General features: G+C 40.7%; 1 protein-coding gene across 3 annotated transcripts in view; it reads right to left on the bottom strand.

Annotated features, from left to right (window-relative positions):
- The window catches only part of mpp7a (MAGUK p55 scaffold protein 7a), a 524,619-nt gene extending 499,547 nt beyond the window's left edge, over positions 1–25,072 (bottom strand). For all 3 annotated transcript variants that reach the window (XM_078537871.1, XM_078537888.1, XM_078537875.1), the window contains exon 1: positions 24,750–25,072. The gene's annotated coding sequence lies outside the window, so the exon portion shown is untranslated. The remainder of the gene's footprint in view (positions 1–24,749) is intronic.
- Positions 25,073–27,136: the final 2,064 nt, after the last annotated feature.

Raw genomic sequence — 27,136 nt, 5'->3', positions numbered from 1 at the left:
ATATCTCAGAATAGGCAGTTATAACGTGAAGTGGAATTAAAGGCTATATGTTAAACATTTGATCAGGATTTGTTCAAAGTTGTTCAAGATGACTTCTCCAGTATCTCTGAAGTAGATTGCAGTGCTCCATCTCCAAAGTCCTTGTAATTGTGACTTAGTGGGGAGAATGGAAAATACTCCCTGCTCTAGCGTGTGATGCACAGCCTCAGATAAATTTGAAGTCTATTGTGATCACAAAGTCATATGAGAGACTTAAGTGCGAATAAAATCTGTGAAGATGTCACAAGACAGTTTTTGTGGGTTACAAATTTAAAAGGACTCTGAACAGGCTGATAATCAATAAAGGTTATAATTTCAGCAATTATCAGGAGATTGAATGGATGAATTCCCCTCTCCATCCTGTTTTAGCAATGCCTGGTGAAGCCCAACAATATCAGAAGGATCGTTTGAGGTGCTCCTTGCGCAGATTGAAAGTGGGTCACGATTTACACAAACTGATAATAATGAATAGATGACTTCAAATGATGACAGCATTTCAATGTTCACTTCATCAGGGGAAAAAAAGCTCTGAAATGGGTAACTATGGATACCCAATGAGCCAGATACAATACTCTGCTATTAATCTTGAACAATAAACAAAATAATTTCAATGCATTTGAAAAGCAGAACCCCAACAAAATTGTTGATGATGACTATTGTATGTCTAACAATTTATCTGATTCCCTGTCATATAATCAATTGAAAATAAGCTTATTTGTCTCTGTCATAGTGCCACTCTGTGCACCTTCTGATAACCAACTGAAAACTCCACTGTGACTAGTTTAAGGTCACCTGCCCAAAGATGCTTTAAGTGGGTGTGGACAACAGGACATGCTGTAGTCCCACTCAAGGACAATGAACAGCACCTCCACAGCTCAGGCATGATCAAAAACCCAGCTTTACACCTGCCCTGCACACCTCCAGATTAGATGCCTTTTGTTCTGGGCTAGGAACCACACATAAAATGTTCAATGGATCTATCTGCTTGTGCCATGATGCAAAATAGTGATGCAACAAACATTTGGATACACATCAACTCCACATAAATTCCAAACATGCTGCCCTGCAGGTCACAACAAGACACATATTTGTGTCGTGACTTTAAACTTCCACCTGACAAGCCGATCCCGAATAGGCCTACCAAGTGAGCTGACAAGAGGAGCAATCATAATATAAATTCAGAGAAATGGTACATAAAGCAGTCTGACTTTTGCTCCCAGGGTCGCACTCAAAGTAAAAAGGCCCCAAATTAGATTGGAAAACATCATGTTAAAGTTTTTTTTTTAAAGTTTCAGTCACAAGAAATTTTTTTCAAAAAATTAAACGAACCTGAATCTCTGCAATGCCAAGCAAGCAGCAACTTTCACCAAGGCCTCAGGGAGTGCGTGTTGCTGCTTTCACTTTCCTTTGGTGTCTGTTTGGCTGTTCACAGTCTTGTCACCTGGGTCAAAAGAGCCAATTGGGCTCAGTTCCCATTCCAAGACTTCAACAATAAGAAGATCATAAGACACTGGAGCAGAAGTAGACCATTCAGCCGATCGAGTCTGCTCCGCCATTCAATGAGATCATGGTTGATCTGATAACCCTTAACTCCACTTTCCTACCTTTCAGTAAGGTAACCTGACACTCCATTGTAGTATTGCTAAGGGTGCTACATCAGAGCTGATAGATCCTTGGTTTTACCATCTTATGCAAATGCTAACAATCTGTTCAAATACATGTAAAAATATTTCAGATGCTATTCAAGCATGTAATTCTACTGATAATATGGCCAACATTCCAATGTGAACAAAATATATCAACTATTCATTGATCTATTATTAATGGCCTGGACTTGGGTACAGGGAGCACAATTCCCAGTTTGCACATGATACGATTTACGACATTGACAAGTTTTGTGAAGGGGACACTAGCCAACTTCAGGTACGACAAAGACGAACCAGTGAAATGGGGAGACACCAATCAGACGCAATTTATTGTGGACAGGTGTGAAGTGATGCGCTTTGGGAGTAACAAGGGAGGGAAGTTTAATATAAATAGTACTATTTTGCAAGAGCAGAGGGAACTGGGGGTGCATATCCAGTATTCTTTGAAAGTGGCAGAGCAGGTTGATAAGGCAGTTAAATCAAATGCAAGTCAAGGCTTTGTAAATAGCAGCACTGAATACTAAAACAAGCACATCATGCTAAACCTTCGTAAAACACAGGTTAGATCTCAGCGAGAGTACAGTATGCAATCCTGGGTACCACACTTTAGAAAGGATACTAAGTCTTTGGAGAGGATACTGGGGAGGTTGACCAGGATGCTGTGAGGGATGAAGGACTTTGGTTATGTGGAGGGATTGCAAAATCTGGTATTGTTTCCTTACAGCAGAAAAGTTACGAGGATGCCCAATAACTCAATTCATATTAATGAAGAGTCACGATAGAACGAATAAGGAAAAAACATTCCCTCTGGCCAGCTAGTGGTTAACTAGAGGTCAGAGATTCAAAATAATTGGCAAACAAACTAGAGGTGAAATTGAGGAGACCTGTTTTCCACAGTCATTAAGATCTGGAACACATTACCTTAAAGGACAGAGGAAACAGATTCCAATGGAATTTTCTAAAGATAATTGGACATGTTCTTGAAGAGGCTAATTTGCATGATTCTGGAGAAAAGGTTAGCGTGTGAAATTAAACTCTTATACAATCAACATAGGCACGATGGGCCAAATGCTCTCTTTCTGTAAGATTCTCTTTCTGCGTTATAAGATTGTATGATCTTTGTTGTTTGAGAGGTTTTGCTGTGTAAAACTGGCTGATGAGTTTTCTAACCATTGTGAGCATGCTTCAAAAATATTTCATGTGGAACATGGAGACATTCCTCAGACAATAAAGCACAGTTCATTGAAGATGGTAGGACAGAAAGAGATCATTCAATCCAACATCGATGTCAGCTCCACTCACAGTCAGCCAAAACATATTTAACTGCCCTGTGCTCCTCCTCCATGTGCCTGTATCTTGCTTTGTGTGAAATGTTTATCAGCTTTTCCCTCAAGGATACAGTGGTCTAGCTCAATTATTTCCTGTCAAAGAGTATTTATTCCAAACTCTCTCCTCACTCTGAGGATATAAATTGATGACTGCTCATCACCAACTCCCCAAACAACCAAAATAAATAGATTTCCTTATTCACCATTTCATAATGGTTCATAACTTTAAAATGTCTATTAGCATTCCTTTTTGCCTTCTCCCAAGTGAAATTTGGTATCTCTGGTTTCCTCAGAACTATAGCTTCTCATCTTTGGTACCGCTGTACTCAACATACACTGTATATTTTCTAGAGTTTGGCTGGCTCCACAATGCCAAGGCCAAAACGGCACACAATTCTCTAACTTCAGCTGAACTATTACCACGTACAAGTTATTACTTTTTAGCTCTTGGACTTCATGCCTGTTTATAAACCACAAACTTTCACTGGTCTTTTTTCTGGTTTCATTGACCTGAACTCAAAATATTAAGGCATTAAATTAATGTAAGCCTTTCTCTCCTGTAAGGGAGTTTCTCGGCCTCCAGTTGTTCCATTACACGCATGGTAAGCTTTAAAGTTAGGAACACAACTTGTTGGGAACTCATGGCTGTGAACCACGACTGTGCCCCTTAATTGCAAAGAAAACGTCTAATGAGTTAATCTGTACATTATCTCACACAAAGTGCCATAGATATGGAATGCCCAGGATTATCCTTGTGGGTCTTTAGTCAATTAGGAAATATTCAAGAGGAACATCAGTGGACTGAACTCACCTTGGTTTTCCCTCAATGTCCAAAATAAGAGCCTTGATCCTGCTTGGACTTGGGTTCAAATCACCGTAGCTGGTGGAATTTAAATTTAACTATTAAATATAAAATTAATTTATTTAATATAAAATTTTTTAAAATCTGGAATGGAAAGCTAGTCTCAGTAATGGTGACCATCAAATGCTCATCATTTAACAACAAACCCATCTGGTTCACTAATGTCCTTTAGGGAAGGAAATCTGTCATCTTTACCTGGTCTGGCATACATGCGACTTCAGATACAAATCATGTGATTGACTGAAATGTTCTCAAAGGCAATTAAGAGTGGGCAACAAATGCTGGCCTTTCTAGCAACACTCATATCCCATGAACGAATTTTAAAAAAAAGGACAGTCAGGGTGTTTTAACTAGCCTCAGATCGTAAAATTAATCATCCACGACTTCCATTCTTGACCACTATTTAATGATCACTGTTAGAGTGTATGAGAATCAACTGAAAATAGCAAAAAGCTTTATAGTGAAACTCTACCCCACTATCGAGAACAGCAGTTCTCAGTGGGTCGCAACCTTACCGGGGTCACAGATACAATAAATGGAGTCATAAGCTCCCCTCCTCTGGGGCTGCATACCACACTGGCACCAAGGCCCAGGTGGCAACTGGCCCAGCCCTCGCCTTGTGAATTGAATACATTATACCTTAAAGCTGCATTGAGCGCAAAATCCAAAGTGAAACTGCAGCCTCTGGGACTACAAATATTATGTTTTGCATTTGAAATTCCCAAGAAATTTACAATTTATTTGGTTTGTCTCACATTAAAATCAATGGTTTCCAGACGTCCTTGAGGGAACATTGGTGTGATGTTGCTTTCGATCAGTAATGCTGAATGAAAATGCCAATGTCAATTGTATTTGTAGTCGAGGTCCATGAGATGAAGTGGCTCAGATGAAATAATGGATTGGTGAGTAACAGCATTTTAAAAACTGATTTTCCTCTTTATACCATGTATTACATGTGATTTATAATATGCAACATTTATTAATTATACACACAATGCTGCTTTGTTGCTATTTTGTTTTCGTTAAATTCAGCTCAAGCCAGAGGCTAAGTGTTAAAATGGAGTCACATTGGAAAATAGTTTGGGGAGCACTGGTCAAGCTAGCTATTGTGTACAACTGCATGTGCACAAATGCGCAGAAAGTAAACCTCCGGTTGCTGGAAGGCAACCTATGCCCAGACCGCCCCTCATCACAAGCTTGGGAGTGCAAGGCAAGCAAAAGAAGGAATGTTACAAAAGTCCTTAACTTATACAATTGTGGTAAAGAAACACACATCACAGCTGGAGAAAATCATGACAGTAGAAACTGCAGTCAAAACAGCATTTACAGTCAAAACGTAAAACTTAAATATTTGAACAATGCATGCATATTAATTAAACGTGCACAATGCTGCAATTCACCATCTCAACCAAATTAACAGCAGGTCAAAAAGTAATTATAGAAAAATTACAGTGCAACAAGCAATCACCAGCTGAGATAAACACCTATTATGCTGTTCCATTATCAAGTCTACTACAGTTAACTCGATACTAACACATCTCCAGAATTTTTTTTGAACTACAAAGGAGTAAAAATGAAGATTTTTTTCACTTAAAATCTAATATTCAACAGAGGTTTCTGCCCCAGCCCTTCAAGTTCATTTATTTCATACTTCAAGGTTAAGGAGGTAAAAAGGTCTTGGACACAAAAAAGCTGCTCAAAAATATACAAATGAACCTCTAAGGTTAAATTAGCAATTTTTTATTTAACTAAACCAGAAGTGAAAATCACGGCTGTTTGCAATCGCCATCATTTCAATCAGACAATCACACGCTAATCAATTCTTCAGCATATAATACACTGATCAAAGGAACTTATTGTTTGAACATATTTCAGACTTGCCACCTTGACAAGCCATTCATAAAGTTTAAACAGAATGTGGCGCACTTCACATGTGGCCAGAAGAGATGTAGTAATTATTATGTTATATACTGCATCACTTCAATGAGTCATGCACAACAATTAACAAAGCCAGAAGTAAAAGTTTTTGAGCGAACCACTTCAACTACACCATAAATCAAAACAAACAAGTGTACTTCATTTGCTCCTAATTTTGAGTCAAAACCTATTTAAGAAAATGTCAATACCAAATGAATAAGGTGTTCATGAAGAGCTGTGTGCAAAATATTCTGCAGTATGTCAGACAAACCATGAAGTTTCCAGGTTCCAACTGATCCAATATACCCACGCTAGAAATGGATGGATACTTTTTTTTGAACAAGAGACTATATTCTGTTCTTGATCACTATCCAGAGGCAACTCCAAAGATCTCCATGTGTGGACACAAGGCAAGCAATGAACTGCTCTCAATTGTCTTAATCATTCCCAAGATTAAATTGCTTGCCAGCAATTTATTATTAAAAGAGGCCTCCTGGGTTAAATACCAAGGCCACAAAACTCTTCCCTTCAATGAGTCATTCCATTCAGCACAGAATTGACAAATGAATCTTGCAAACAATTTCATATTTAGAAAAGTTTAAAAAAAAGATACATATTGAGAATAGAAGGTGAAGATTTGAAAAGAAATTGCAATCCATGTCACCAAAACCGAAATACAATTGACCTCTATTGTGCCCTATGGACAATAATTTATCTATTTAGAGATGAAGCAATCCTATTTTATGAACATTAAATGTTTCACATTCAAACACAGCTAAAAAGGAACTTAAATTGCACCGAACTTAATGCTAGAAGCTTCATTTAGAAACAGCTTTGATTAAATACATTAGCAGTTAGCGTTAAGGAAAATTCAAATTTGATCAATTACAAAACAGGATCTTCAGAGAAAAGTGCACAATTTTATTCAAAATAATTCCTGCATACATTAGTACACTAAACAAGTCAGATATACAAATATCAATCATGGCCATCCCCTGATCAATTCATGTGTATGGGAGCCAGAATGAAGAGATAGTCAAGTAGACTCAAGGAATTTGCATGCGCTGGAATATAAGGACACAAGCTTATGACATTTAAATCCAACATATTCAGGCTAAATAAACCAGATGGCGCAAGCTTCAGCTTTACACATCATGTACTTTTTTTGAAATGAATACTGGTAAGCTGCTGAGTCAAGGCTGTAACACAAACAGACAAACCAGAAAAAAAGACTTTTTGATAAATACCAGAAGAATAAAAATACTTGACACTGGTCAAATGCGAAGTATTAGCAAATTTAGAGCTCAATTTAGATTACAGGAATTAAAATTTATTTAGGATTATGACTTTCAGACATCCAAATTGATTCTTAACATGAGTTTAAATTATATTTCCCAATTTAGAATCACCTTGTTCTACTTTATGAATAAAGTCACCCTAATTTTTTTTAACCAATAAAGGATAGAACAAGCAACAGAACAAGTATTTGATTGCCCTGATTAAACCCAGGTATGCAAAGGAAATCAATGTATCATTGAAAGTTTTAGATCTATTTAATATTTTGTTACTAAGCCAATTAAAGAAGTTCTTAAACAAAATATTTAAGCTTTCTAACAGCTGTACCCAGCTTTCTTTTCAACAATATTTCACCTTGAAAGGGCAAAGTCAATCATATATCTTGTATATTCAAGCTTTTAATTCCCATCATCTGGCCATTTCCTCTCCTTCCCCAATTGTTGCTTTTTATTTTAACCTTTCACCCATTAGCTCCTTCTTACCTGTTCTCATTCTTTCATTCTGTACAACTGGTTTTAATTTCCAGCAGTCTTCCTTCTAGTTCTGAATATAGCTCCTTGTACAGATTAAACTAAACCATTTGAAAGAAGATTTGTACAATATGCAACGTGAATTGCCTTTAAATTTTGCACTTCAATACAAGCATTAGCAGCCACCAGGATTTTTTCCTCTATTCTAATTATAAGTAACATGACTGACTGAAGGATCCAAGAGACGGAAGTTATTACATTAATAAAATAAACCTTCCGGACAACAAGCTGAAGTGTAGCCACAATTCACACATCACTATACTGTATATTCTATGATGACATTTCCCGATCACTGAAGTGATGGGAATAACTCCTTCAAACAAAATGTTTTGCTCTATGTTCCAGCCTTTTACTCAGTAGATGAGGGACCACATCACCTGGTAACAGAATACATACCCAGTAATCCCAATGACCCTGAGTATAAATATTGCATACAGCTTAAACCAAGGTCAGGAGGAACTCAACTGTGAGGACCATGGCTCACATTTGAAGAGTCATTGTAGTTTCCAGAATAGGAAGACATTTAGCCCATCACATATGCATGCTTGCTTGAATACAATAACAGTTAGAGTGAATTACCAGATAGCTGCTGCCGCCAATGGAACCTATTCTACTTTTTATTTCAGCTCTCAAGAGGATGGTTGGTGGAGTCTCTCAAGAGAAAGTACTTTGAGCAGCTTCTTAAAAAAATTTCTCCCAATTTACAGCAGATAGAAGTTCTGTTCTTCACTGAAAGCAACAAGATTAACTTGTGTATGTTGCTCACAATAGGTATTCTTGAACAAATAATGTGCTTAAAATTGAACCATAATTGGTCCAGTGCATATACTAAACTTTGTTCAAGTAACAGCAAGTTCATCCGGAGCCCAAATCTGCAGTGCAATGACAATCTCACCCACATTGTGGCAATAGCTGGTTCAGGAAATAGAAATGATTCACACCAGAGCATTCTGTACCCTGGTGTTCAGGCACCTTCAGAACACCAAAGAATATTGAACAAACATTACTAAGCCCCTCTGCAATGATATTCTAGACTTTGATGCTTTTCACTGGCTCTTCCAGAGAATGGCTTCCTTTAATTGGATAATGGAGGCCAGAGATTTAACCAAAAATTAAACAGAGTGACAGCACATAATTGGAGTGCACCACAGGCATAACCAGAAATCAGCACTCATTTACAATTTGGAAACCAATTGCCCATAATCGAAATTTTTTCAACTTATAAAAGGGCATGTATTTATACATATTGCCTTTCACAATAACTATTTGCATTCATGGAGCGACAGTAAAATGCCCCAGGGCACTTCACAGGAGCATTCACAAAACCTGACACTGAGTCACGGAAGGAGATACTAGGACAGGTGACCAAAAGCTTCAAAGATGTCAGTTATAAGCAACATCTTTGACACTTATTTTGTGGAGGGGCGTGTGTGGGTGATGTGAGGAGAAGGGGGAGGGTCAAAAGAGAAGTACAGATGCAAAGAGGTTTAACAAGAGAAATCTAGACCCTGGGGCTTACATCTGGGACATGCAAAGGGTAATGATTGGAGGAGCACAGAGATCTTGCAGGGATGTAGGGCCTAAGGAGGTTAGAGGCAAGGCTGTGAAGGGATTAAAAGGAGGATTTTTTTAAATTGAAGTGTTGCTCCACCAGGAGCCAATGTATGCCAGCAAGCACTGGACTGATGGGTGAAAGAGGCAAGTTGTGAGCTAGGATACAGGCAGCAGAGTTTTGAATCACCTCAAGTTGATAGGGTGTGTAAACAGGGGAGGCTGGCCAGCAGACTGTTAGAACAGTCAAGCCTGAGCAATCACAAGGAGGGTTCCAGCTGCAGGTGGGCTCTGGCAGGAATGGAGACCGGCGATGTTAGAGATAGAAGTCGGTGGTGCTGGTCACAGGGAGGATATACAATTGGAATCTCAGCTCCTTTTGAAGTAATGTCACTGCTGTAATGCATCAAATGCAGCAGTCAATTTGCATATAGCCAAGTCCCACCAGCAGCAATCCAATAATGACCAAATAACATACTACTCAGGTGACGTTGAGGAATAAGTATTGGCCAGGGCACCGAGGAGAGCTCCCTTGCTCTTGGCACACGAACCATGGAGACAGGAAAATTAGAACACGAGAAGGCCATTAAGCCCTTTGAGCCAGTCCTACCATTCAATTAGATCACGTCTGATCTGTACCTTAATTCCACTTACCCTCCCTTTGATCGGTATCCTTTGATATCCTTATCAAGTAAATACTCTATTGATCTCAATCTCAAGATGATTCAGTATTCTCAGCCTTCTTGGGGAGGGTAAATTCCAGAATCCACGAGACTTCATGAGAACAAGTTTCCTGATCTCACCACTCAACTGCCTGATTTCAATTTTAAGATTATGCTGCTTTGTTGTGGATTCCCCACCACTTAACAGTTCTCTGTCCAGCCTATTGAATCCTTTCATCATTTAAAACACTGCATTTAGATCATCGCTCAGTATGACCCAGGGTTTACGCAACAGTCCTCTTAATATAATCCTTTAAGCCCCTGTACCATTTCAGTGATTCTACACTGTACCCCCTATCAGGCCTTTCTTTTTCAGTGCCCTCATCTGAATGCGGTTCTCTTAATGGAATCCAATCATGACTTTATGCAACATACTAGTGTAATGTCCAGGACTTTTTCTTTCCCTAGCTAGCCATTCTGCTATTCATTGAAGGACTGAAATTAATGTCAATTAAAATTCAACAGATAAATGGGTTCACACAGAAGTACTTTAGAAAAATCAGTCATCTTGCTTGTAATCAGTTACCTGACTACCTTCTATTTGAATCTTATGTTAAGCAAAAATGTTCAATACAGTATTCAAACATAAAAGCAAAAGCATAAAGTAGCAGTAACTAATTTTTAATGAAAACAACCAAGAGCTAGTCATATCTCACTGGACTTTCACAAGATTAAATGTTAGCTATTATCCTATTTCAAGTGTGGAAAATGACGAACAAAACAGGTTCATATATGGAAACAATGTGCAGAAGGGAGGGAAGCTGCAACTTCACAGAACCATACACACCCTGGTTTGAATTATTCCCAGAAAGGAGCAGCTTTTTGATTAAAATGTAGGGGATCAATCCAAGGGCAATGATGCCCACAGCACTTGATCAACAGCCAAAATGCAAATCAATAGCTCTATAACAAACAACTTGCCCACCACACTATTCACGTTAAAACAATTTAATGGCAGTTGCATTCTCTGCATATTTCAGCTAAAAAATTGCTTATTTATAATCATAGCCAAAATGCAATGTGTTGGAGGCACTATTACTCTGCAGTAATGCTACTGACATCTGTTAATTCAATCAATCCAAATGCTTTATACAAATGCAAGTCAGTTTAATCTGGACCAAGTTAACCATGCTTTACATTGAAACAAATAATGAGCTTTCAAAACACAGCAGGTAGTTTCTGTACAGCTGCTACAACTGCACAAGTTGATGAAAAATGACCTTGTCTGATGCAAAAGGTCAGTTTTGCAAGTTGGCAGCTCATTTTTATTTTGTTGATCCACACATCAACCTCTGCCATGAGCACTGGAAGATATGCACCCCTCAGGCTTTTAAACTTACACTCTGTCAACTGATCTAGACACTGCCAAGTGCAAGAGCAGGCTACAGTGCCTTGCTATCCAACTTATTTCCTCCTCCCTGTCATGAAATAATTGGCCATAACTTAGTGCCTGAAACCAGGAACTTTCCATGCAGGAAATTACTACAAAAAACACAGAACATTCCCAAGCAGCCAAAGAAACCCCTAACCGCCCTGCTCTGTGGTCTCCAGTAATTGAATGCATGCATGTGGAGAAAGAAAGCAAGGATAAAGAACTCAGAACTGTTGCAAATAGAAGGTGACTCAACTGGCAGTCAAAATTATTAGTTGGATCTGTTAAGAGGCAAAACCAATTAGTAATAGCTCAACTCCAGCATCTGTGAAGCAAGGTCAAGGAGGCAGTGTCACAATTACTGCAGGTGGGCGTGCAAATAGTGTTACACAGTCCACACACAGCAAGCTCCTGACGGTGCAGAGAGGAATCCAATTAAGATAGCTGTCAAGACCAGCACGGTCAAAGAAAGGGTAGAATACGCAACCACCGTGAACATTCTAAATGGCAGCTGGGCAGCCAGGCAACAGATTGAATGAGGGGATTGGGGCAGAGCACAATTAAGCAAGGGAAAGTCGGTGTGAAGCACAAGATTTCAATCAGTTCCAGAATGTTGACACTGTGTCAAAATTTAAGGTTGGCAAAAGTCAGACTGAAAGCGGTTTGAGTTTTTTTAAAGAAATATATTAGCCCTCTGCAAAGAAGCTGTGCAGTTGGAAACACAAGCAATGATGATCAATTCTCCCATTGTTTTGACAGATGAGTGCTCAGCAAGGGACCAGTTGTTCACCATCTGGGTTGGCGTCATCACATATGCGATGTTAAGCCAAATTTTGATTTGCAGATTCAATTGCAACTATTAAATATGAAGTCACTGTTGGGGGGATGAGTGAAGGCACTGGCTTTGTGGCATGCTTGCTTGACCTTTAAAGACCTGACTGACCTGAGATTTGGCTCTGTCCAGGGTTGCCTATCCCATGCAGTGGAGTCCAACATACAGGTTCTGAGACTGGCTTTCTAAACGTCTTTGTACCTAAGTTTGGGACATACTCTGGTGTAGGTTCCCATGCTCTGCTGGCTGTAGAATACTGCCTTTGGTTAGCAAGAATCTGCCGTGCAAACAAATGGCCAACCCAGCAATACTTAGTAGTGATAAGCATGTTCTCAATACCAGGTATGCAGTACCTTGCAAGAACCTAGTTGTTAGGGATTCTATCTTCCCACTTCCTGTTGCATCTTAAGCAGCGATAGTGAAATGCATCTAGTTGCTGACATAAGAACATAACAAATAGGAGCAGCAGCAGGCCATTGGGCCTCCCAAGCTGCACTGCCATTCAACAAGATCATATCTGATCTCATTATGGCCTTAACTCCACTTTCCTGCCTGCCCCCATAATCCCTGACTCCCTTGTCAATCAAAAAACCGAAGACAGTCTTGAACAGATTCAATGGCCCAGCCTCCACAGCTCTCTGGGGTCACAATTCAAAGTTTAATGGCCCTCCCAGAAAAGAAATTCCTCCTCATTTTCGTCTTAATTGAGAGAGCCCTTATTTTGGAACTATGCTCATGATTCTCGAGGTGAACATCCTCTTAGCACCCACCCTGTCAAGCCTCTTCAGAATCTTACATGTTTCAATGAGATCACCTCTCATTCTTCTCAATTCCAATCAATACAGGCCAAACTTGCTCAACCTTTCCTCAAAGGGAAAACACCTCCCCCCACCCCGCCCCACCACCATCCCAGGAATCAGGCTAGTCAATGCTCAGCTGGTCTGGCAGAAACTGTGGATACAGAAACAGAGTTAATGCTTCGAGTCAAATATGACTCTTCTTCAGTCTGACCTGACCTGCTGAGTATGTTCAGCACTTTCCATTTTTATTTCACGTTTCCAGCATCTGCAGTACTTTGCTTTTCTCAACCTAATGAACATTCTGTCAACTCAGTATATCTTTCCTCAAATTCGGAGACCAAAACTGCATACAGTACTCTAGTCGCCTTCTCACTCCTGCCCTCTACACTTGCAGCAACACTTACCTACTTTTGTACTCCATCCCGCTTGAATAAAGCCAACATTCCATTTGCATTCCTAATTACCTGTACTCACATGCTAATTTTTTTGTGATCCATGTATGAGGGCACCGAAATCGCTCTGCACTGCAGTATTCAGCAATCTTCCAGATTCACACCTACCTACGATAACCTTTGATACCCTTGCCCAACAAGAATCTATGTACCTCCGCCTTAAAAATGTTCAATGACTCCACTTCCACTGCCTTAGAAGGCAGAGAGTTCCAAAGTCACACAACACTCCTAGAGAAAAAATTTCCCCTCACCTCTGCCTTAAAAAGGCAACCCTAATTTTAACAGTGTCCCCTTGCTCTGGACTCACCCACCAGAGGAAACATCCTTTCCACGTCCACCTTGTCAATACCATCAGGATCTTATGTACTTCAATCAAGTCACCGCACAGCAAAAATTCATCCCTAGGAAGAAGAAGCATACTAAAGGGAGGACAAAGCAACCATGGCTGACAAGGGAAGTCAGGGACAGCATAAAAGCTAAAGAGAAAGCATACAATGCTGCGAAGAGCAGTGGGAAACCAGGGGATTGGGAAGCCTGCAAAGACCAACAGAGGACAGAGGACAACTAAAAAAGAAATAAGGAGGGAGAAGATTAAATATGAGGGCAAACTAGCCTGTAATATAAAAGAAGATTGCAAGAGTTTTTTTAGATATATAAAGGGTAAGAGAGAGGCAAAAGTGGACATTGGACCGCTGGAAAATGACGCTGGAGAAGTAGTAGTGGGGAACAAAGAAATGGCGGAGGAACTGAATAGGTATTTTGCGTCAGTCTTCGTGGTGGAAGACACGAGTAACATCCCCAAAGTTCAAGAGAGTCGGGGGGCAGAGGTGAGTATGGTGGCCATTACCAAGGAGAAGGTGCTAGGAAAACTGAAAGGTCTGAAGGTGGATAAATCACCTGGACCAGATGGATTACACCCCAGAGTTCTGAAGGAGATAGCTGAAGAGATAGAGGAGGCGTTAGTGGTGATCTTTCAGGAATCACTGGAGTCAGGGAGGGTCCCAGAGGACTGGAAAATCGCTAATGTAACCCCCCTGTTTAAGAAGGGAGTGAGGTAAAAGACGGGAAATTATAGGCCGATTAGCCTGACCTCGGTCGTTGGTAAGAGTCCATTATTAAGGATGAGATTTCAGAATACTTGGAAGTGCATGGTAAAATAGGAAAAAGTCAGCATGATTTCATCAAGGGGAGGTCATGCCTGACAAATCTGTTAGAATTCTTTGAGGAGGTAACGAGTAGGTTAGACAAAGGAGAGCCAATGGATGTTATCTACTTGGACTTCCAGAAGGCCTTTGACAAGGTGCCGCACAGGAGGCTGCTCAGTAAGATAAGAGCCCATGGTGTTAGAGGCAAGGTACTAGCATGGATAGAAGATTGGCTGTCTGGCAGGAGGCAGAGAGTGGGGATAAGGGGGTCCTTCTCAGGATGGCGGCCGGTGACTAGTGGAGTTCCGCAGGGGTCAGTGTTGGGACCACAACTTTTCACTTTATACATTAATGATCTAGATGAAGGAACTGAGGGCATTCTGGCTAAGTTTGCAGATGATACAAAGATAGGTGGAGGGACAGGTAGTATTGAGGAGGTGGGGAGGCTGCAGAAGGATTTGGACAGGTTAGGAGAATGGGCAAAGAAGTGGCAGATGGAATACAACGTGGGGAAATGTGAGGTCATGCACTTTGGTAGGAAGAATAGAGGCATAGACTATTTTCTAAATGGGGAGAGAATTCAGAAATCTGGAGTGCAAAGGGACTTGGGAGTCCTAGTCCAAGATTCTCTTAAGGTTAACTTGCAGGTTGACGCGGTAGTTAGGAAGGCAAATGCAATGTTAGCATTTATTTCGAGAGGACTGGAATATAAAAGCAGGGAAGTGCTGCTGAGGCTTTATAAGGCACTGCTCAGACCACATTTAGAATATTGTGAGCAATTTTGGGCCCCGTACCTCAGTGAAGGAAGGATGTTCTGGCCCTGGAGAGGGTCCAGAGGAGGTTCATGAGAACGATTCCAGGAATGAAAGGCTTAACATATGAGGAACGTTTGAGGACTCTGGGTCTATATTCGATGGAGGTTAGAAGGATGAGGGGGGATTTGATTGAAACTTACAGAATACTGAAAGGCCTGGATAGAGTGGACGTGGGGAAGATGTTTCCATTAGTAGGAGAGACTAGGATCCAAGGGCACAGCCTCAGAGTAAAGGGAAGACCTTTTAGAACAGAGATGAGGAGAAACTTCTTTAGCCAGAGAGTGGTGAATCTATGGAATTCATTGCCACAGAAGGCTGTGGAGGCCAGGTCATTGAGTGTATTTAAGACCGAGATAAATAGGTTTTTGATTGGTATGGGGATCAAAGGTTACGGGGCGAAGGCGGGAGAATGGGGTTGAGAAACTTATCAGCCATGATTGAATGGCGGAGCAGACTCGATGGGCCGAATGGCCTAATTTCTGCTCCTATGTCTTATGGTCTTATGATTACCCTTCACTCTTCTAAGCTCCAGTGGAAACAAGCCCAGTCTGTCCAACCTTCCCTCATAAGACAACCCACTCATTCCAGCTATCAATCGAGCAAACCTCCTCTGAAGCGCCTCCAATGCATTTACATCCTTCCTTAAATAAGGAGACCAAAACTGTACACAATATTCGAGGCGTAGTTTCTCCAATGTCCTGTATAACTGAAGCATACCATCCTTACTTTTACGTTCAATTCCTTTCCTAATAAAGGATAGCATTCCGTTAGCCTTCTTAATTACTTACTGTTCCTCATCTGCCAAATCTTTTCCCATTCACTAAACTTATCCATATCCATTTGCATCCTCCTCACAACTTGCTTTCCCACTTTTGTATTGTCAGCAAATTTGTCCATAATGCATGAAGGGGGCCCGAGTGCAAGTCATTAATATGTAATGCAAATAGCTGAGGCCCCAGCACTGATCCCTGTGGCACTCCATTAATTATAGTTTACCAACCTTAAAATGGTTCTTTTATCCCAACTCCATTTCCTGGTGGTTCGCCAATCCTCTATCCATGCTGATATATTAACCCCGACACCAATGAGCTTCTATCTTGTGTAGTAATCTTTTATGTGGTGCCTTGTTAAACGGCTTTTGGAAATCCAAATACATTACATCTATTGGTTCCCCTTTATCCACTCTGCTTGTTCCATCATGAAAGAACCCTAATAAATTTGTCAGTCGCCATTTCGCTTTCATAAAACCATGATGCTGCTACTCCATTGGATTATGATTTTCTAAATGTCCAGCTACTGCTTCCTTAAAAAATGGATTCCAGCATTTTCCCTATGACATTGTTAGGCTAACTAGCCTATAGTTTTCTGCTAAATGACATGCTGCTTCCTAGGACCTTGCAAGAATCTAAGGAGTCTTGGACGATTAGAACCAGCACATCTATCATCTCTATTGCCATTTCCTTTAGGGGACTTGTCAGCCTTTAGTCCCATTAGTTTTCCTAGTACTTTCTCTCTAGTGATCGTGATTGCTTTAAGTTTTGCCCTCCCTTTTGTCCCACGATTTTCTACTTTTCTTGAAATGCTTTTAACGTCTTCTACTGTGAAGGCAGATACAAAATACTTGTACGAAGTCACTGACACTTCCTTGTTTGTATTATTAATTCCCTGGTATCATCTTCTAAGGTGCCAATGCTCACTTGAGCTACCCTCTTTCTTTTTATCTTCTTGTAGATGCTTTTACTGTCTGTTTTTGTATTTCTTGCTCATTTTCTCTCATACTCCAATTTCTACCTCTTTTTTTTTAAGTCAGCCTTTGCTGGTTTCTAAAATGTTCCCAATCTTCTGGCCTACCACTAATCTTTGCAGCATTGCACACTTCTTCTTTCAATCTGGTACAATCCTTAACTTCCTTCGTTAGCTGTGGATGGTGCATCCTTCTCATAGAAATCTTTACCAATGGTATATATCTTTTTTGAGAGTTATGAAATATCTCAAATGTCTGCCACTGCTTCTCTATCATCTTACCTTTAACCCATTTTCTCAATCCAGTGTGGCAAACTGCTCTCATACTTCTGTAATTTTGTTTCTTAAAGTTTAAGGCACTCATTTCAGGCACACTTTTCTCACCCTCAAACTGAATGTGAAATTCTATCATGTTATGATCACTCTTGCTTAGAGGATCCTTTCCTATGATGTCATTAATTAATTAATCCTACCTTATTACACATTATCAGGTCTAAAATAGTCTGTTGCCTGGTTGGTTCCAGAATATTTTGTTCCAAGGAACTGTCCCGAATATACTCCATGAACTTAGCCTCAAGTCTACCTTACCCAATTTGATTTGTTCAATCTATATGAAGGTTAAAATCATCCACGATTATTGCAAGTCTCCATTATTTCTTGATTTATGCTCTGTCCTACAGTGTAGCTACTGTTAGGGAGTCTATAAATTACTCCCACCATTGACTTCTTTCCTTTGCTCTCTCTTATTGCCACCCAAACCACTTATACATCTTGATCTTCTGAACCAAGATCATTTCTCACTACTGTGCTTATCTCATCCTTTATTAATAGAGCTACCCCAACTCATTTTCTTTCCTTCCTAAATGAGAAATACCCTTGAATATTCAGTTCAAAGCTCTGGTCACTTTGCAACCACGTCTCTGTCATAGTTATCATATCATACCCCTTTATTTCTATTTGTGCTATCAATTCATCTATCTTGTTATAAATGCTGCATGTGTTCAGATAAAGAGTCTTTAATTCTGTCTTTTTATCATTTCTCCCTAATCTGACTTTTTTTTGCTGATGCACTCTGTCCCTTCTTGTCACACTCTAGTTACCATTACCCTGCACTGTTGCCTTGTCCTTTCTTGTTAAGTTTCTAAATTTTCCCCTCACCATTCCACCCCACTCTTTAGTTTAAAGCTTTCACTTTACGTGGCACCGGAAGGCTGTCCATGCCTCAGCCATAGAAAATTAATGTGAGAACCACTGCCTGATGGACTTTGACCTTTGTTTTAAGACAAACTTGATGCTCTCTCCAAGCAACTCCAACCCGGGACAGGTATGGAAACAAGTCATAGAGGATGAAAAAGAAAATAGAATAAAGTTAAGTACAGAAATCATGACCAGGAAAAACAGCGAGACAGAAAAGGGGGAGGATTTTTTTTAAAAGAGGACAAACAGAAAACTTAAGTACATAATAAAATTATGTATATTTGTACATAATGAAACAAAGCTTGCATCAGGCTAAAGGAGGTAATAAAAGAGACTGTTAAAAGTTAAGAGGGAGTCATAAGCATCTCACAAGTTAAGTTACTATGGTTACAAACCTCAAAGGTAAGGGATTGAGATCCACTCAAGTGCTGAAAGGATGTTTTGAGATGAGACAACTATTAACACTTGAACACCTACAAAAGCTTCAGAAAGTTGGTGCAGTGTAACATTGAAATAAATAAACCATATACATACAAGTTTAATCCAAGTTCTTGCAGTAAAGTTTTGAGCACCATAAACACAGAATAAATGTCAGGAGGAAGGTTACTCCATTCCTACCAATCAGCATATGCTCATGATTTTCTTGAAAAACATACATTAACATAGCAGCCTGAATATAGGAAAAAATCCCAATGTGTAGAACTGTAGTTGGACATGAAAAATGGACACAAATCCTAGAATTTAAGTTATATGGTCACCTGTAACAAACAAAAATGGAGGAACTTAGTTAACCACTGCATAGTACTTTGGTAAGTACCCATACAACACAGGTTATACTGGAGCAACAAATAGTACTTTTTACCATTGACTCCATGTGACTGTTAAATGATTGAATATATTTTCATATGTTCCAGCTTTCTTTTAAGGTAAACAGTATTAAAAAATTATCAAAGAACATATCAGTAACAATGTACAAAATAAACAGGCTTCCAATTAACATAGTGCATCCTCCTCATAGAATCTTGATCAATGGAATATATCTTTGGTCATTGTTATCACCGTAAAAAAATAGGTTGCCGGGGGGTGGCTCTAAGGACCAGAATACAGAACATAGTCCCGACAGAGTTAGAAAGAATAGGAGAGAAAACAGGGCAAATCAAGCTGACATGCACAATAACAGAAATTACAGTATCAAACAGTTCATTTAAATATGGTTAAACAGAAAAACAGAATCAGAAAAAAAAGTGAGCTAAAGGAGGAAATAATTGGAGGGGTGATTGACCAATTGGTCAAAGGGGTTAACTTTAAGGAAACTCAAAGGAGGGGAGGAGTTACAAAATTAGAGGGACCCAGGCAGTGGAGCCTACACAGCTGAAGGCATGATGACCAATGGTGGGGCACAGGAGGATGGAGGTGGAGACACAAGCAAAATAACAGTAGAACGGAGAGCTGCTAGGGTTTCTGGAAAGGTGGAAGAGGTCATAGGGCTGGTAAAGGTTGCAGGGATGAGTTGAAACCATGAAGGAATTTAAGCACAAGCATGTGAATTTTCATTTGGAGATGTGTGGGTACCAGAAACCAAGTGGGGCTTGGTGTCAGATCGGGCACAGGCAATATCATTTTGGATGAGCTTAAATTGATGGAGGGTGGAAAGCTACCCAAGAGGGCAATGTCAAATCAGGAGGTGAGACAGACATGCAATATGGCTGTCAGCAACAGATGGGTTTAGATAGGAGGGGAAGGTCGCTTAGGCTATTGAGGTGGAAGCAGATAGTTTTTGTGATATGGGGCCAGAAACTCAGCTAGGCGTCAAATCAGATGTCCAGATTGAGAGCAATCTTGTTGCACCTGGAACAAAGAAGAGGGATGGAATCAGTGACAAGGGGCAGAGATAATGACCTCAGTCTGTCCAGTGTATAACTAGAGAAAATTTCAGCATCTCCAAGTATGGAACTCAGACATGCTATCTGACAGCAGAGGCAGCCGGCTGAGGGGCTGGAATTGGGGTTGAGAACGATTATGGACCACACCAAGGGGCTGCACTTACATGAAGATAGAGGCAAAAGCCTACAATAGATCCTTGGGGAACTCGAGGAAGTGGTGCAGAGGCTGGAAGAGAAGTCATTGCTGGATGCATTCTGGCTACAACTAAATAGCTCAAAATGGAAACTGGCAAGGGCAGTCCAGCTGAGTTGGACAAAGAACAACCATTAAAAGGAGGCATCAACCACGTCAAAGGCTACATGAAGGTCCAGGAGTAATAATGCATCACAGTCAAAGTTACATGTTCTGTGGCAGGCTGGAAACCTGATTGCAGAAATTCAAACATGGAGTTGCGGAAAAGAGCTTGGACGCAGATTTGGGAGTCAACATGTTCACTAAGCAATAATGCTGTAGGTAGAAATGAAGACAGCATATTTCATGACCACAGGACATCCCAGGGCACTTCACAACCAATGAAGTATTTTCAAGTGCAGTTGCTGTTGTTTTTAGGAACTGCAGCAGCCAGCTTGCAAGATCCCACAAACATCAATGTGATGTCAATTGAGCGATAAATATTGGTCAAGCCACCAGGGATAATTCCCTTGCTCTACTTCAAAATAGTGCCACAAGATCTTTTACATCCAGCTGAGAGGATGGACAAGTCCTCGGTTTAACATCTCAGGGATCTCAGGAGGCTCAAAACCTAGATCATTGTTATATCAATGAAATATAGGCAAAGAAACAGCAAAAAGGGTCACTACAAAGCAATATTATTAGAAAAGGTCACATATAAGGTGCTTAGTTTTTATTGTAGTCTTCATTTACTGGTTATTGACTTCAGATGCTTTCATGGCAATAAAAATATAAAGACAAAATAATTACCAAGATTTGTACAATTTGAGATTGCATTCAAGCTAATAAGCAGTTCATTTTTTTCATGCGAGTTTATCAAAATGTTTACTGCGACTGCTTTATTTTTTCAACCCTATTTTGAGACAGTATCTTGCTACCACTGCAAGTCTGCCAACAATAAAGAGTGGTCTCAACATCAACCTGAATCAACAGGAGAGGAATTCAGTACTCACATGAAATTTCACTTTCAACCCTTTCTTCTTGTTTCAGCTATTTTGTCCCATTTAACTGCACTTGTTATTTGCCCCACACTGATCCTCTCCGAAATCCCTCAGCCTAGACCCTCAATCTGTTCATTTCCAATTGCTCACTCCTGTTATCATGAGCCTATCTTGGCCCAAATTTGAACAACTTCATTTTTCCAATGGTTGCGTCAATTCTTGCTATCCAGCATACACTGATTTGAGCGTGGCCTCACTTATGAATTCCAACACTTGGACAAAAATCTTACCTTGCACTACATAAGTATTTCTCATACTTCAGACATTTTTCAAGAAAATTAAAATATCTCAATAACATGCAGTACATATAGGGTCACATAAATTGTGTACTGGTCCTTATGCTACTGGGCCAGTAAAGTAGAAATCTGAACTAATCATCCGAATTGCAAGTTCAATCTCACCATGGCAGTTTCATATTCAGTGGAAAATATCCGGAAACAAAAAGCTGCTAACAGTAAAAGTGATTATTAAGCTGTTGAATTGTCATAAAAAGCAACTACAGGCCTGATGTCCAAAATCCAGCAACCTTAGGACTGAGACGGTGCCGATTTCAGATAATACCAGATTGTGGATTACCCACCATGCAACAGTCAACCGTGTGTCAGGAGAACAGGGAGAGCCACGGGAGGCAGATCTTAAAGTGCTGCAATGGACCCGGGTCCTGTGCATGTATTATCTCTTACCGATTCCATCCTCTGGGATCAGCACGAGAATGGACTTTTCATTGTCATGCTTCCCCTATCCTGGGAGAGGTGCCCAAGTCTCCAGAGAGGAAATATCTGGTTTTTCACACCATTCCAGTTTTCGGACAGCCAGATTTTGGATAATGTACCTGCAGTTCATTAATGTTCTTGAGAGAAGGCAATTTGTCATTCTGACCTGGTCTGGACTCAACATGACTCCACTCACACATTAACATTGTCCTTCATTGTTTTCTGAAAGCATACCTTTTATTGTATCAAGCCTGTACATAGAGCAGAAATAAAAGCAGAAAATGCTGCAAATAGTCAGGTTATGGCAGCATGTGAAGAGAGAAACAGTGTTTCTCAGCATCACAGACCTGAAACGTTCACTGTTTCTCTCCTCAAAGATGTTGCCATAACCTGCTGTGTAGTTCCAGCATTTTCTGTTTTTATTTCAGATTGCCAGCATCCACAATGTTCTGTTTTTCATTCCAAAGAAGAGCACTAAGGAATACCTTCACCACACTAACTTCAACAACTCAAAAAGACAGTCCATCGTTCTCAGGATTGGCAATATATCCTGTGCTTGTTAGTGATGCCCATTCCTTAATAATGATCTTTTTTTAAATTGCACACATAGTGACGCAGAAATAGGCCAACCAAGCAAATTAACACCAAATCATATTAGTTTTGACAAACATTTCAGAAAGTCAGTAAAAAATATAAAATAGCAGTCCAACTTTCATTCCAACCAAGACACATCACAAACAAATTTAATCTTCTTATTCATGAAAATTAAAGATATCCTCTGAAAAATATCTAAGCAGATTATAACGCCGAGAGCTACATATCACTTCTCAAAGTAACCTCAATCCAAAATGCAATAGAATGCATTGACAACAGACAAAATCAAAACAATCTAACATGCACAATAAACAAAATTATTCCCCTTCACCAAGGTTCATAGGGCCCTCAACCATGTCCATTCCATTTCCCGTACCTCCCAGAATCACATTCGGGTTCCCTTTATCCCCAACTTCCACTCCACCAGCCTCCACATTTCTCTGATTATCCTCCATGTCTGGTATTTCCAGTGTGATCTCACCACCAAACACATCTTTCTCTCCCCTTTTAAAATGCAAGAGACTGTACGCTCCTTGACACCCTGATCCACTCCCCGGTCACCCCAAAAATTCTCCCCCCTTCACACGGCATCTTTCCATTCAAGTGCAGGAAATGAAATACCTGGTCTTTTAGCTCCACCCCTCCCACCATCTGGGGCCCCAAATACTCTACCAGGTAAAACAAAGGTTGACTTGTACTCCTTTCAATTTATTATACTGTGTTCGCTGTTCACAATGCAGTCTCTCCACTGGGCAGAACAGAGCAGATTGGGTGGCTGCTTTGCAGAACACCTCAAATCAAAATGCAAGCGTCACCCCAATCTTCCAGTTTCCACCCTGTTCCCATTCTAACATCTCAATCCACAACATCCTACACTGTTCCAATGAAGCGAAACATAAGCTCAAGGAACATCACCTCATCTTTCAATGAGGCACTATATGCACTCAACCTGGCATTCAACTATTCCAGATCATAATTTGTCATCTTTTCAGCCAGCAGTTGTTGATTATTCTCACCATTTACATGCCCATCTTTTGTTTTTCTACTTGTTCACTTACCATCTCCTTTTGTTTTGCACCATCATCCTTTTTCAATTCAATCTCTCCTTCCATTCTATTCTTGACCTTCCCTTTTGTGTACCCCATTCCCCACCTCTGAACTTGCTGTTACAGCCCCAACTTTTTGCAGTTCCAACAAAGGCCACTATCCTGAAAGGTTAACTCTCTTTCTCTCTCCACAAATGCTGCTTGACTGCTGAGTATTTCCAGCATTCGCAAGTGTTTTGATTTTGCCTTGGGATAACCAAGCCTAGAGCTGGGAAAGACGTTGGAATTAGGACCTGAGCAACAGATGGGCTGGGGATCAGATGCAGGCTATATTGCGGAGGTAGGGCAAAAGATGGCTTTTTGACGGAAACCATATGGGGTCAGAAGTTGAGTTCTGGGTCAAATAGGACAAGGCTGCAAACAGCCTGAGACAGAGGTTGAAGAAAGGGATAGACTGCCGGCCTCAATAACATAGATCCAATTGTCAAATTTTTTTTTGGTAATTCGCCAACTTGACATTAAATCTTCTCGAGTAAGATTCAATCCGTGAGTGATTTGTAAAACAAAAATACGTCAACACTGAACCAGAATGCAAAGCAACTCATTTGATTCAAGTTAAATCTAAGCTCTGCTTTAAGCCTCCTGCCCGCCAAGTGATGCCTAAAACATTTGAAAATCCTCCCAACCCCCCCCCCGCTTTCAAATGGTGTGAAATCAGTACATCTGAGAGCCGTGCTAGCCTTTCACTCCTATCTCAGACAAAAATCAATGCTACCTCAGCAGTCAGTATCCAGAAGGATCGCGGCAGGTTCATCAACACCTAGGTTTCATTTTACGATGATCATCTCTTGTCAAAAAAACAGCAAATTGTTCCGATCACCTCCACAGCGGATCCAGGGATTAAAATACTCTGCGTCGCACATTACTGTGCTTTCTCCATCTCCCCAACAACCCCCCAAAACACATACGCACCGCATATATATACATATATATATATTTATTGTTCAAGCAGATGTTTAAAATGTTAAAATACCTCTGGAAACGAAGTCGAAAGCGGCTCACACAAGGTTAGCTCAGATGATAAAATCCCGGCGCTGCACACATTTTTTTAAACAAAATAAAAATGAGAGGATGAAACAACAACGGCTGGGGGCTAACTGCCACTCCTAGTGTGTGTATGGGTGTACAGACGGAAGAGACCTGGGGTGATGTGCCGACAACTGTGTGGCTGGCCGCCTCACACCGTCTCTGGGACTAACAGTCGGTGACTCACTCCCAGTGCCACTGAAGCCACCAGAAAATGAAGCGAGTCCCCCGATCGCGCAGCTCGAGCCCCTTCCAATTCGCTGCCGGCCGCGCCTGCGCACTCACTCCGCCTCTCCTGCCCCGCCCCGAGGCCCCGCGCTCGTGGGCGATGGCGTCACGCCCGTCCAGCTGCCAGTTCCCACCCCAGCGGCGTCGCCAGGCAACCTGTGACATCACGCACCCCGCGCCCACCTTCCGGGAGGTCAGGAAGAGGCGCTGGAATGTAGCCATTCGGCCCTTTTACTTTTACGTTTTTACTTCTCTTTTTCCAGAATTTTCTGTTTTTGTTTCAGATTTCCAGAATCCACAGTATTTTGCTTTTATGTAAGTGAGGATGTTATGCTTCAGTTATCCAGGGCATTGGTGAGACCGCATCTCGAATATTGTGTGCAGTTTTGATCTCCTTATTTAAGGAAGGATGTAAATGTGTTGGAGGTGGTTTAGAGGAGGTCTACTAGATTAATACCTGGAATGAATAGGTTGTCTTAAGATGTAAGGTTAGACAGACTGGGCTTGTTTCCACTGGAGTTTAGAAGAGTGAGGGGTGACTTGATTGGAGTAAAAAGGTCCTGAATGATATTGACAAGGTGGGCGTGGAAAGGATGCTTCCTCTGGTGGGTGAGTCCAGAGCTAAGGGGCACTGTTTTAAAATTAGGGGTTGCCCTTTTAGGACATGGATGAGGAGAAACATTTTCTCTCAGAGCGTTGTGTGACTTTGGAATTCTCTGCCTCCGAAGGTGGTGGGGGTGGGGTCATTGAATTATTTTAAGGCAGTGGTAGATATGATTTTTGTTAGGCAAGGGAATCAAAGGTTACCGGAGTTAGATGGGAATGTGGAAGAATCCTCATCCATGTCCTAAAAGGGCAACTCCTAATTTTAAAACAGTGCCCCCTAGTTCTGGACTCACCCACCAGAGGAAGCATCCTTTCCACATCCACCTAGTTAATACCATTCAGGACCTTTTTACTCCAATCAAGTCACCCCTCACTCTTCTAAACTCCAGTGGAAATAAGCCCAGTCTGTTTAACCTTACCTCATAAGACAACCTGCTCATTCCAGATATTAATCTAGTAGACCTCTTCTGGAACACCTCCAACGCATTTACATCCTTCCTTAAATAAGGAGACCAAAACTGCACACAATATTCGAGATGTGGTCTCACCAATGCCCTGTATAACTGAAGCATAACATCCTTATTTTTATAAAAGCAAAATACTGCAGATTCTGGAAACCTGAAACAAAAACAGAAAATGCTGCAAAAACTCAGCAGGTCTAACAGCAACTGTGGAGAGAAAAACAGAGTTAACATTTCAAGTCAGTATGACTCTTCAGAGTTAAAGAGAAGTAAAAATGTAATGAAATTTAAACTGTTTAAAGGGAGTGGAGCAGGTGAAGCTGAATAGAAGGCCAGCGATAGGTGGGGGCAAAGGAGAGATTGACAAAGGTGTCATGAACAAAAGGACAAAGGGGTTGTAAATGGTAATGATAAGGGCTAAAGGAACTGTTGATAGTGGCATTAAGGTAAGAAAGCAGAATATGATAATATCAGGACAAGGGTAAGCACTCTGAAAAGAACAACCTGGACAAGTGACAGATGGCCCTTGTGGGGGTGGGGTGGGATGGGGTGGGGGGAGGAGACGGTGGTGGGGAAAAAAGATCGAAAACAGGACAAAGGTGGGAATAAAACAATGAATAAAAATGAAAATAAATTAAAACTGCAATAAAAAATTAAAATGAGAAAATAAAAATGAATACTGAAAAAAAAGGGGTGAGGATGGAAGTCTGAAGTTGTTGAACTCAATGTTAAGCCCAAAAGGTTGTAAAGTGCCTAATCGGAAGATGAGGTGCTGTTCCTCCAGTTTGCATTGGGCTTCACTGGAACATCGCAGCTGGCCAAGGATGGACATGTGGGCATGAGAGCAGGATGGTGTGTTGAAATGGAAAGTGACAGGAAGGCCTGAGTCATGTTCTGCAAACCCAGTCTGTGTTTGGTCTCTCCAATGTAGAGGAGCAGCAAATGCAATAGACAAATTTTATCCTTTTATATTCAATTCCTCTCATAATAAAGGATAGCATTCAGTTCTTATATGCAGAAATTGTAACGAAATGCAGCA

The sequence above is a fragment of the Cetorhinus maximus genome, chromosome 3, assembly GCF_964194155.1.
Source record: "Cetorhinus maximus chromosome 3, sCetMax3.hap1.1, whole genome shotgun sequence".
Classification (NCBI taxonomy): Eukaryota; Metazoa; Chordata; class Chondrichthyes; order Lamniformes; family Cetorhinidae; genus Cetorhinus; species Cetorhinus maximus.
This window is presented reverse-complemented; position numbering and strand designations above follow the sequence as displayed.